This window comes from Pinus tabuliformis, chromosome Q (assembly GCF_031772625.1).
Source record: "Pinus tabuliformis cultivar Carrire ecotype Pingquan chromosome Q, CPIR1, whole genome shotgun sequence".
NCBI classification, from domain to species: domain Eukaryota; kingdom Viridiplantae; phylum Streptophyta; class Pinopsida; order Pinales; family Pinaceae; genus Pinus; species Pinus tabuliformis.
The window spans coordinates 1,054,792,647-1,054,806,092 of record NC_142296.1 but is presented as its reverse complement, the minus strand read 5'-3'; the positions used below and the strand labels follow the sequence as shown (position 1 = coordinate 1,054,806,092).

Below are 13,446 nucleotides of genomic sequence, written 5' to 3'. Positions count from 1 at the left end.
ATAGGTGGTTATATATATACAAGAAACTGTTCCCTGCATAAAGGACAATGATACACTATCACAACAACAATGTACACATGCATCAAAGTTTCACCATTCTAATCTTAGTGAACCATGAACCTTTCATATATTAAATACAACAAGGATTTACAACTCAACATGAGCTCAATAAAATGGAGATGCAGTTACGAACACTTATCTGAAATCAATACTATAGTTGGAAACTGAGATTGGGACAACAACTCTCCACCCAACCGTAGGCAGCTGCAGCCAAACCTTACTTGAAATGATCACCCCTGAGCCAAATTCGAAAGCTTGAGGCAAGGTGCTTCTGAGTGTTTTTAATCAACCAACACAATTGAGATAAGATGTCACAAGGACCCTCATGCCTTCACCCATCAACTAAACCCATTATGACTCACATTGTTTAGGCATACACACGGTCATGCCAACATTTCACAATGCAAAGAACTCAACTCACTTTCAGGAGAAGAGAGTCCACTATCAGGAAGATTCATTAGTGGTAAGTTGTTAATGGGTCGGAAATCACTTCTCCATATGGTTCAACAATGAGTCAAACACCTGAGCTTCTATCTCGAGGAAACAACTGGTGGTTCAACAACCCTCACAGAAATCTCTATAGGTGGTTCACTGTGACTCAAGCACAAGAGTTCCCAGGTAGTTCTCGGTGGTTCAAAAATACTCACAAGCACCTCAGTGATTCTTCCCAAATCTAGTAGGTTCATCAACAACAAGCTTCCAGTGGCTTCTTCAACTTTACAGGCAAACCACACTCTATTAAAAAATTCACACAGTAAGCTTCACTCAGAAGTTTCCTCAGCTGGTACTCCTTTTCCTGGAGCTGAATTCAATGCTACAGACCACTTGGTCTCTCTTTTAGCTCTGTGTTCTCATACACATGTAGCTCTGAACATTGCATTTGCTGCTAATACCTCCTGCTTGTGTACTTGTGAGTCCAAGAGGGAGCATGTATCTGTGGATGAATGGATGCCCCCCCTCCTTCCAACAAATTAATTGCCTTCCTTCTTCCCACAAATCACACAACATTCATCCCCTAACAACACAACCCATTTTGCTCATAAATTTTGTCCTTTTCTTTGCTTGTTGTTTAGGCTAAAGGACACTTGGACCAATCCTTCCCTTTTCAGTTGAATTCAATGCACAATCAACACATTTAATTGATTTCAACCAACCAGGACTAATATTAAAGAACAACCATTTTCTCAAGCAACCTCCTACCTCAAGCAATTGGAATTTGTGTCCCTTTCTTAGCCATTTTCAAAATAATTACCCTTATTTACAAAAGGGAAAGTGTTAACCAGGGGATATCGCAAGTAAGAAATTAAAAAACTTGATTTTAAGCTCGTGGTTCTGAATATATATGGTTTGTATGTGGATAGAATTCCCTTTTGGGAAGGCTTGACATACTCAAAAGATTTTGATGTTCCTCACCTTCTATTTGGAGATGATTTAGATTGATCATTATCATTAAGAGAGGTTTCTAGAGAAATCCCCATACATGATCTTCCAGGTGATTTTTTTGGAGTGTTTACGAAGCACATGTTAGTGGGAGTTTCTCCTATGACGCTGATGCCAACATGGATAGATTTTCATGTGAAAGAAGATGTCCTTTCAAAAGGGCTCGATCATTTTTTGGTGTCTGAACACTATTTGGAAGGACCATTCCTTATGAAATCTTGGGTGTCCATGGGAGGATTTTCAGATCACTCACCGAATTTGGAAGGGGAGAAGCATCCCTCTCCTTTAAAATACAACCACTCTTGGATTTCAGAAGAATGTTATAGGAAGTTGGTTAAGGATAATTGGGAGCATCTATCTCTGGATTCTCCATCATCCCTTATGTATCTATTTGTTGAAAATCTTTCAAAGCTCAAAGAATTCACTAAGAAGCAGGCTAAAGATTATCATGATAAAACTATTGGCCAATTTAAGGAGGTTGAAGTCTAGATTGCAAGATTGTATGGAGATAATGTTGTCATATCTCTTTTTGATTCAGACCTATCTCAATTATGATATCTTGAAGCTTAGTGATATTCCTTATTAGAAAAGAGAGAAACAACATGACAACTCAAGAGCAGTGTGATTTGGATGAAAGAGGTTTTTTTTCATCAACATGCACATTATATAAAAAATATTGAACTCAATTTGGAAAATTAAATGAACAGATGGTTTTGTTGTTCATTTCTTATAAAGATATTACTAAGGAAGGGGCTTGTCATTTCCATTTGATCTTCAAGAGGCCCGTGGGCCCTGTCCTATTACCAAAATCTTGGAAGTAATTTCAAAATTTAACCCTGTTTTTCTAGATGACATTAGTCAATCTTTGGAAGAAGTGGTGGCCAAGTATGAAATTATTGCGTCCCTTGCCACCATGCAGAAATGAAAGAGCCCAAGTCCAGTTGGGTTCATGGTGGATTTGTATATCGTATTCTATGATTTTCTAAAACATGATTTGATTTAGGTGGTTTGGGAGTCTCAGAGGTATGAAAAAATGTTGGGGTCTTTTAACTCAATTTCTTTTTTTGGCTCTCATCCCCAAAAACCAAGATGGTGTTTCTTTCAATGATTATCATCTATTCTCATCTTGCAATGTGATTTATAATATTGTGGCCAAGATCATAGCCATGAGATTAAGGACAATTCTGAGTGAGTTAATTTCAGAAGAACAATTTGGGTTCCTATAACATAGGAAACAAACGATGATGTCTTAATTGATCAAGAATTTATTCATTCAATGAAAATGTCAAATTAGTTGACGACCATCTTAAAAATCAATCAATTTAAGACCTATGGTAGAGTAAGTTGGGTCTTCTTGCAATTGGTTCTATTGAATATGAGAATAGATTTTCCATTGTTAATCGGATTACGAGGTGTGTCAAATCATTCTCTTTTGCTATGCTCATCAACGAGTCTCCTTCAAGATTATTTCAAGGTTCTAGGGGGCTTAGGTAGGGGTGTCCAATGTCACCCTTTATTTTTCTTATTGTTGTAGAGGTCCTTAACAAACCCATTCATGATGCTAGATCCAAAAGAACTCTCACTGGAGTTAAGGTGTCGGTTTAAGAATTCATTTCTCATCTCTTATTCATGGATGGTGTGCTTCATTTTGTGCAGGGCTCACATCAATATCTCAACTACTTAAAGTGAATTTTGGACAATTATTGGAAAGTAATGAGAATGAGAATCAACAATTTGAAATTGTGTTTTATTTCTCAGGGTTGTTAGAATTTTCTTTTCAATGGGCACTCCTCCCATTTCCATGAAAAGAGCTTGATTCTAGATTTAAATACCTTGGCTTTTTGCTCAAGCCAAATAGTTACAGGTTCATTGATTGGTTATGGTTGTTCAAAAAAGTGGAAGCTCACATTTCTCTCTAGGTCAATAGGCTTCTTTCACATGGGGGGTGATTAATCTTATTGAAGTCAATTTTGGAAAGTATTCAAGTCTATTGGACCTTTATCACAACAATGTCAAAAAGAATTCGCTCCAAGATAAAGTTGATAGACTTCCAATTCTTTTGGTCTAGGTCAAAGCTTAATGGCAACATTCCTCTTATCAAATGGAGCCATGTAGCATCAACAAAACAACTAGGAGGATGGGGGATTAAAAGCATTAACATTTTTTTTCTCAATCTCTAGTTGTTAGAAGCCTTTGGAGGCTCACTCGTTGCTATCCATTAAGGGGTAAGGTGAGGAAATCCAAATATTTACAACACTTGTAAATAGAAGATTGGTATGGAATGCCTAGAAAGTCTCCTGAAGATTCTATTGTTTTGAAGGTGCTAGTGAGTGTTTTTCTCCTTGTTGGATCTTGGACAATTTGGAGGATAGAAAATGGAAGGAAGGTAAAAATAGGGGAGGACCCATGGCTGGGAGTTAGTGAGGATTTTCGATTGTCAGATTCTCTCATTTGAATGTTTCATGCAGTTGGTATTTTTACTCTTAAGCATGCACAGGCTCAGTCTCCACAAGTTAGAGGGAGGCTAGGGTAGAAATCCATTGTGGTCTTAGGATTAGAGGGTTAGGAAGCAAAGGAATTGTCTCACCTCATTGGTATCCTTTGTTGGTCGAAAAATGTAGGCTTAGGAGAGTATTCAATAAAACTGAGATACACAGTAATTATTAATCTTAATTCAATATCAATAAGGAATGGTGGTGAAGTATTGTTTGGAAGATTCATGCCCTTGAAGTGCAAATTAACTATGGCACTTTCCAGTAAACTATTGATTTGGGAGAATGGTTTAAAATGGGGATGGATTTGGCTCTAACATGTGTTCATTGTGCAAGAGTAGGAATCCATTCCTCACCTTTTCATCTTATGTCCTTATTAAAAATAGATCCTAAGGTTTTTGTTAGCATAATTAAAGCCTAAGTCATCCTAGTTAAACTTGAGGTTGGAGGAAAGCATGAGGAATTGGCTAGCAAACTAGTTGGTATTCTTTTTTGAAGCCTTTCCTATCATATTTGTTTATGTTATTTGGTGGGCTACAAACTCCATTGCTTTTAGAGATGTTGACATTCCCCTAAAGGTTTAGCTAGTAAGATCATTTTTTCAATGGGGTTAGCTCGCAAGGTTATCCACCTATTGTGGTGTGGGCATTATGCTCTACCTGAGTACAAGTCATTGCTTGTACATTAGGTAGAGAAGGCATTGGTTAAAATAATATAGTGGAGTTTATAGCTCTAAGGACTATCCTTGTGGTAGCGCTAAAAGAGGTGCCAAAAAATTATATATTATGGGCGACTTGAAATAGATTATCGATTGGGCTTTAAAAATAGTCTCAATGGTGAATGTTCATATTGACACTTTGCTTCAAGGTTTGCATGAATCAATCTAGCCTTTCGAGTGACTCTCCTTTCATCACATTTTCAGGGAACTAAATATGAATGCTAATCTCTTTCCAAGGAGACGTTGTCCCTCCCTCCTAGATCTCCGGAGATTAGTGAATTTCATGATGGGGAGGAATATGACTCCATGGAGTTTTACTTTTTATTTAATTCTATAATCTGAGGCTAGATGTGAGAAAGAAAGTGTTTTTGTAAGTTTTTGATGTAAAATAGAATGAAAGATAACAAATATGGATGCCAAAATATGTAGTTTTAAAATAATGTTTTAAAAAATGGAAGTAGCTTTAAAACATGTGTATCTCTATGAGAAAAATATAGATTAGCCCTCTTTTCAAATAACCATATGTATATTCATTAATAAATGTTTTTTCTCATACACATATATAGAATTTTAATTTATTTATTACTTATGAAAATTCAATTGGCCATTGCCTTAATACTAAATACTAAAGTGCTATGTTCCATGAAATTCCAAATTCAAACCTGAATAAGTCAAAGGTTTTTTTTTAAATAAAATAATAACATTTAATAATCTACCCATCTTAAAATTTACCCATTCAAAACTGCAATCCATGCTTTAACCCAAAACAGAACAATTGCATCTTTTTGCAATACAACTTCTACAGGGCACATGATCAGCCACTTTTTGTGTCTTATTATATCTTATTAAAAACCAAGGACAAGAAAAATAGTCCTCTGATGGCATGTGACGACAGTAAATGAAGGTTGTGATTGAACAGTTAAACCGTCTTGACAGTCTTGATGAATGCCAGGTGCGTGCTATTCCCAAGCTGGTTGAGAGTACCCACAGTCTGAGTGTGAAAGCACGCAGATGACTCTTCCCAGTAGAAGAATGCCGCGCAGGTACAATCGTTCAAACACCTCCTCCTGCACTCTTCCAAATTTGTTTTTCCAGTTCGGCTTGCATTCACATATTTGCTGGAGAAATGCTCGGCTCCCACCAGCTTATAGAAATCGACAGAAGAATTGGAAGAAGTATATTTGCAGTTTGGAAGGGAAGGAAGCGAGCAGCTTGTAGACCAGCCTTTCAAGCCATCGATTTGAGGGCAGGCCACGCATTGACCCTTCTCACAAACCCAAATCCCTGTGTGGATGTTGAAACCATAGAGAGCCGTGGTGGTTTCTTCAGAAATGAGGTTGCAGAGTTCCGGTGCCCTGAACTCTGGTGCCGCAGTGAAGTTGGCCAACCTCATCTCCATCTCCTGACGAAACCCATTCTCGGCTTCTGGATCGCTCAGGAACGTTATGCTACTCACCGGCTTCTTGCAGGTGTGCGTGATGGCATAGATGTCCTTTAAGCTCGCGTCATAGAAGCTGAGAGTCCAGTAAGGCAGAGGGTCCGGAAAGCTGGCATACAGAGCGCATCCTCCGGCTTCCATTACAAGACTGTAAGGGCCCTCCGATCCGTCCTTGTCCGACACGCGGCTCACCAGTTTCTTCACGCCCCCAATGTTCAGTGACTGCCCCACTAAGAGACTATCGGTCGGGTGATCGAAACTCTGCCACACCGTTCTGTTTTTTTGGTCATAGAGCACCAGGTTGCCGTTGGTCCGGAGTTCGATTCCCACGACGCCCTTGTTGGAAGTGTTTGTGGACCAAACCACGCGCCCATCTACATCCGAGAGGAGGAGGTTTCCGTCGGTGCCGAATTTGAGAGTGGCATTCTCTCGGACGAGATCGTTCCTGTTGGCAGTCCACACGAACCTCATGGTTTCTGCATTTCCATGGTAGCCCATCCGAATGGCGAGGGCGTAGGCATTGGGCGTGGTGTTGAAGAAAACCAGCTGGAAGATGCCATTCGAAGTTGCCAGTGGAGCCACTCTGTAGTTGGCATCGTATTCGACAACATAATCTCCCAGCTCTCCTGAGTTCACGAAAGAGAAGGTTCCACTCACATGAGTGCCCATTGCTCGCTGAAACAACAACCCGAAAACAAGAAGAAACAAAGTTGAATCCATCGTTGGCTGATTTTTTTTCAATACAACAGAGAATTCTGTGTCTGAACTTTTAAATACAGTGGAGAATTATCTGTTTTCTTGTTCTCGTTCTGAAAGTTTGTCCATTGAATTAAAAAGTCAGAAATCAGGGGAATGAAAATCATTATAATATTCACCATGTGCAAAACGAGGGGATTTGACAAGCACTTTATGTCAAGTTGTGGATTTTATCATTGAATTGAACATGATATGGTAACCAGCAAAGCATGTCTATCCACAATCGCTTTTGTTTATATTAAACTCTGAGAATCTGAATAAAACTCCCTGTGACTGCCCTCTGTGTATGAAAAGATACAGTCAATTAATTTATGTATTTCACCCCTGCAACTAAAACATTTGGTCGTAAAAGTGGGGTTGGAGAAGATGGATAGGCTGAGGTAGGCAAGCTGTGACTTTGTGTACAGATGCATTTCTTTATCCTTTAGTAGGGACATTGTGTTTTTGGAAAGGTCATTGGCATGGGTAATGATGTTTTTTCACACTATATAAAATCAAATAACCTTATTTTTCCTGCATTTCGACGTTTGTCTATATACTTTTTAAAAAAAAACTTTTCCCCATATCGAAGTACAATGTGATGCTTGGACTTTGGTAATGAATGTAAATTAACATCATTGAAAATGAAACATCCCATATCCAAGTTCAAAGTTCAATTGTACGGGACTTTGGTGAGGGGTCTTTTATTTGTAATTAGGTTTAATTTTTTTTAATCAAATGTTTTAATTTTTTTTAATGATGGTTCAAACAAGGGGAAGCTTGTATTTTTTTATCTAGATCAATTGGCTTTTTTTTAATAGAGGGTGATTAAGATTTCTTTCTAATTTTATTGAAGTCAGTTTTAGAAAGTATTTAATTCTACTGGTCTTTCATAGCAGCAATACTAAAAGGAATTCTCTAGGAGATGAGCTTCAGTTCTTATGGTTTAGGTCAAAAGCTTTCTAGTAGTGTTCTTTTTGTTAAATGGAGCAGTGTGGTATCTCCAAAACAATTAAGAGAATGAGGGACTAAAAAAATTTACACTTTTTCTCAATCTCTTACTACCAACAACCTTTGGAGAGTCACAGATTGTTATTTATTATGGATAGGGTGAGGAATCCAAACATCTTGTTAATAGAAGATTGGTATAGGATTTCTAGAAATTCTCCTAAAGATTTTATTGTTTGAAAGGTGCTAGTGGGTGCTTTCCTCGTGGTTTGTTTTGGGAAAGTTTGGAGGATAGATAATGAAAGGAAGGCAAAACAGTGGAGGGCACATGGTTGGGAGCTGGTGACAATTTCGATTTTCATATTCTCTCATTTGAATATTTCATGTAGTTGGTATTTGTATTCTTAATTATGCATATTTTTTTTTTTTTACCATATGGTGAATTGGTAACTGTTTGTACTAATCTAAGGGAGACCTAGGATAAGTCAGATATTCCAAATCTTATGATTTAGCAAGAGTGGAGACTCACGGATAAGAGTAGTATACTCCTTGAGCTGAGATCATAGCATGACACTATACCCAATGAGACTTATGGTTAAACCACATTAATTATGCATAAACTTTAATCTCCACAAATTAGAGGAAGGCCAGGGTAGATATCCATTGTGGTAGTACGATGGGAGGGTTAGGAAGCAATGGAATTGTATCATTTTATTGGTACCTTGCTCTGGAAGGAAAGTTAGTGTTTTTTAAGTTTTTGATATAAGCTCAAATGAACTATATTAAGTGTAGATGTCAAATTATATACTTTGTAAAAATTGTATGTTTTAAGAAATAGCCTAAAACATACATATCCTGTTCAAAAAAAAATTACAGTTTACTTTTCTTTTCAAATAACAAAATATATATTAATTATTTATAAATATTTTTTTTCACAAATATATATATATAATTTTAATATATTTAATAAAATAATAAATTTAATAATATACCAATCTTCAAAATTAACAATCCAAAACTGCAATTCATTCTACACTGTAAACGGATCAATTACATCGCTAAAATGCATTCCATGAATAGTTTTTATTGCTTTAAACTAAAAAAATTGTACAGTACAACTTGCACCCGGGCACATGATCAGACACCACTTTTTTTTCTCCTCTCGTTTTATCTTATTAAAAACCAAGAACAAGAAAAATAGTAATGGACAACCACTTTGTATGAAGCAGTGGATTTCATCATTGAATCAGACATCATATGGTCAACCACCAAGAAAGCATGTCTATCCACAATCGTTTTTGTTTATATTAAACTTTGAGCATCTGAATAAATCTCCCTCGTACTACCCTCTGTGTAAGAAAAGACGCGGTCAATTATTTGATCTATTTCACCCCTGAAACTAAAAGATTTGGTCTTAAACGTGGGTTTGCAAGCTGTGACTTTGATTATAGATCCATTGCTTTGTCCTTAAGAAAGGTCTTTGTGTTTTTGGAAAGGGAACCCCAATTTTCCAGCATTTTCAAGGTTTGCCTGTATGCCATTTTAAACAAAATTTTATTTTCAATTTCAATTGTGGATTTGGAACTTCATTTTTAATAAACTTGGTAGGGGAGATTTCTTTTTTAAATAATGTTAATGGGAATTGTAATTAGATTTATTATTTTTAGTTTTCGAAAATTTTAATATATATATATATATGATTAATGTAGATTGAGTAAAATTCAAAATTATTATAACAAAGTTGATAAAAAATAAGATGGATGGATTGTCGATTCAAAAATGGAAAAAAACTAATTTTCATATATATTTCTCCAAAATTTTTAAACAAAGTTATATAAAATTTATTATATTATTTGTGAGAATTAAATCTACATAAAAATTTAATAACCATCTTTTCTAAAAAAAAAAAAAAATCCAATTAATTTTTATTTTAATTTTTTTTATTAATAAATTTTAATAATAACACACTGTAGTTTACATCCAGCAAGCTAAAATAAAAACAGTGTGTAGTTTTCATCCGTTAAGTTAGATAATATGGTCGTTTTATTTAAGGTTTTAGGTTTTAGTGTAAATAAAGTAAATATTTTTAAAATATTGGTTTAAATGTTTTTATCATTTTAAAATAATGATTAAAAATTAATAAAAAAGATTTAATTGTTTTTAATTATAATTATGATTTATATTTATATTTTGAAAATTATATTTTATAATTTATGATAAAAGATGTGTAATAATACATGACATTAAAAAAAATATTATTTCAATGTGATTATAAATATAAATTTTTTATTTAATGGTATATTTTATTTTTTTCTCAATAACATATTTTAGAGTTTATATTTTATTTGAATATCTAACATAAACAAAGGATCAAAGAAACTAGTGATTTCATAAAACCCAAGTCTCCTCATGCAAATTTAGAGCTATTTGAAAGATCTACCACTATGGGCTTTTTGTTGCTACTTAGGGAACTTCCCGAAGTTGGTGGCAAGCCGAGGTGACCCTTGATTTGCTTTATACATTTGTCTAGGGTCCTAAAAAATAACTGTAGTTCATCTAAATAAGGAGGATTTCCTCCTTAACTTCATTCTTGTCCAAGATAACTCATATCAAAATAATTTTCATATGCCAATATGTATCAATAGTACTTGCTAAACTTGTGTCCAATTAACTATGTCACCAATCACTTTTGAATCAATTAAACAACCCTGCTTTCCAATAATGTCCTTCTCAATAGCTATAATTTCATCTTAGATGGGTTGGGGAGTTTGAGTTTTGTATAAGCGCATGGAGGATTTGACCTTCTACTAGGCACACGAACCTCCTCAATTGTGGTGATAACACACACCTCGTCTAATTCGAGCCCTTTGTTGAGGGATGGTGGTAAGTGACAAGGGAAACCATTGAAACAACACGAGGAAGGAAAGGCGAGAAGTAATAGAGGAGGAGGTCGGGGTAGTCACCTACTTAGGGTGGTGCACTAGGGTTAAGGTGTTGGAGCCACTCATGTCAGAAAGGGAGTTGGAGAAAGCCAGGGGTGGCACAAAAATAGTCAAAGGCCATCCAAAAATGGGAACAAAGAGGAATATAAAGAGGCTTGATAAATACATTCTAGTGGGAATAAATCAATAGGGAGAGCCACTTCATCCTTTGCAATATGGTTGTTGGTTCACTTCTAAAATATAGTAAATTGAAAAAAATATTTAAAAAATCAAAGTTCTCCTTCGCAAATTTCAACCTTGTAAGTTGTTTCATGTTCTTCGACAAAATAATAAAAAAGTAGACAAACTGGCCAATAAAGGGGTTGGTTTAGGAACATGAATTTTATGGATCAATGAAAAGAGTCAATATTACCTATCATCTAATGCTTTCCATGCCCCTTAAAATAATCAAGAAGTAGACAAATTGGCCAATAAAGGGGTTGGTTTGGGAACATGAATGTTATGGAGCAATGGGAAGAGTCAATATGCCATATCACCTAATGCTTCCCTATTGTTTTTCCACAACATTAGAGAATCTAGGCTAGGGTCTTAGAATCTCTGACACAACCAATCCAAATTCCATAACAAACTACTTTGCACAATGGAACAAATACAACATTAAATCAACATGGGCAAAAATATACAATTTTTTACAATGTTTCAACAACCTAACTTCGTTATATTAACAAACTATAATACAACTATCTAGGGCTTCCGTACGAGGGATCATGGCCCTCATATTATCACTAATACAAGAATGTACAACTAGGCTTTGGTATCAACAACAATGACAACCAATCTACCCTGAAAGAGATACAACTGACCTAATAGCGGATGTAGTGCATCAGCTCAACTCCACTTGGTTGTACTTTGAACACATTTGATGGTCCTTCTGCTCCCAATCTGCATCTCTGGCTCTATCGATGAATCTTGCTCCTTTAGGTCATTGGACATGGCTCTCCAATCTTCCCTCTAGATAATCATTAGCTCCTCGGCTCTTTGGGACTTGTTCCCACTATTTCCTTCCTATGCTACTCCAATGAAGGAAAACTTAGGGCATGGAGGATTTCCCTCTATCACTACAAGATGTCCTTCTCTTCATCAAACTTAGGCTCAAATACTAGTCCACTTGGATACCTTGTTTTGTCTTTTAAAGAGTCAACCCTCGACCTCAAAATCATCGCCTCTCTTAGCAGACCTAATGTCCTTCTCAAGTGTGCACTTAGGGAACACTGAACACCTACTTGTTGCCCTCCAAACAACCACAAGATGCCCAACCAATCTATCCTAAATAAGGAGACACAACCACCTAGAAAAACACCAACTTAGGAGAACACTTATCTTTGATTTGTAGACATCTTCTTCCTACCGCCAAGCTTGGTTCTGTGCAACAATAGATCTGAAATATTCGACCTAGTTAGGGCACCAGACTAACCCTTAACCAATCTTCAAACTAGCTTAAATACCTCGTTATCCCTTGCTAATAGTCCAACCAAACTTCATTTTTACTCAAGGCACTTTAGGACGTTGTTCTAGCTCCTGTTGACTACATACCAACCTTGATATAGGGCTCAGTCCTTCCTATAGTAGACTTGCAACCCTTCAACCATGTTCCTTAAGAAGATCAGCCCCAAGCCATGCAATTTTTTGTCCTTCAAGCTTTTGGCTAGCCTCCTTCTCCTACTAGAATGTATGCCAAACACAAACAAACCCAAAAACTAGTCCCTTACAGCTTCGTCCTTGTCCTCTTGAGATGTGGCTACTTCAGATGCTCTCCACATCTGATGATTTTCACTTAGGTTGGTGAGAATGAGGTCTCCCCTCCCTCATTTTTATATGTTTCTCTAGGGTGATGTTTATTCCTTCAAGAAGGGTCTCCTTAGCTAAGGCCAACTTGAAACTTTAGATAGTTTTCCCACTTGAAACACATACAAAATTATTTCTCCACAATGAAAAGGTCTTTCTTGGAGCTTGAAGTTTCCCCTTTCTCCTCTAAAGGGTCTTTATCATCTCCAAGTGCCAAGTCATCAAATCTCCTCATGGATTCACACCCACAACTTTGGTTGCAAAGCACACAACTTGGGTACTCTCGCCCACAAAGCCCGTGTGGGTCAAAGGGTAAAATTCCTCCACAACCCTGTATTACAGGGTTTGGATTACCTCCCAAGCTACAAATATCAACATTCTCATGCCCCTTAAATAAGCAATATGTGTTGAGAAATCTAGGGGCGCTTCAATTAGGTGATTTACCTTACTTTGATAATTGTTTGTGATGTCTTTTTACTTAACTTGATTAACTTATTCTTTAACTTGATTATTATTTTGTTTTATATCATCAAATAACTACTAAACAATGAAGATCAAAGATACAAGAGGACACAAGATGTAAGCTACTAGCCAGGGCCAAAACCTCTCCCTTTGAGAGGAAAACCCCCAAGAATTCTTCTCTTCTTATAGAATATTCAAATGACGAATTCCAAGACCTAAGACCATTAATAAAGACCTCTCTGAGACCAAATCAACCTTCCTTATTGATGCGATTTCCTTACATATCTTACAACAAAAAACTTTGACCTTCTAGCAACAACTTCAACCCCAAAAACTTCTCCAACAACTTTGCCCAACAACTTCCAA

The 13,446-nt window shown here is 36.4% G+C and overlaps 1 pseudogene; it reads right to left on the bottom strand.

Moving 5' to 3' along the window:
- Window positions 1-5,533: 5,533 nt before the first annotated feature.
- LOC149223126 (EP1-like glycoprotein 2 pseudogene) lies at window positions 5,534-6,926 on the bottom strand (annotated as a pseudogene).
- Window positions 6,927-13,446: the final 6,520 nt, after the last annotated feature.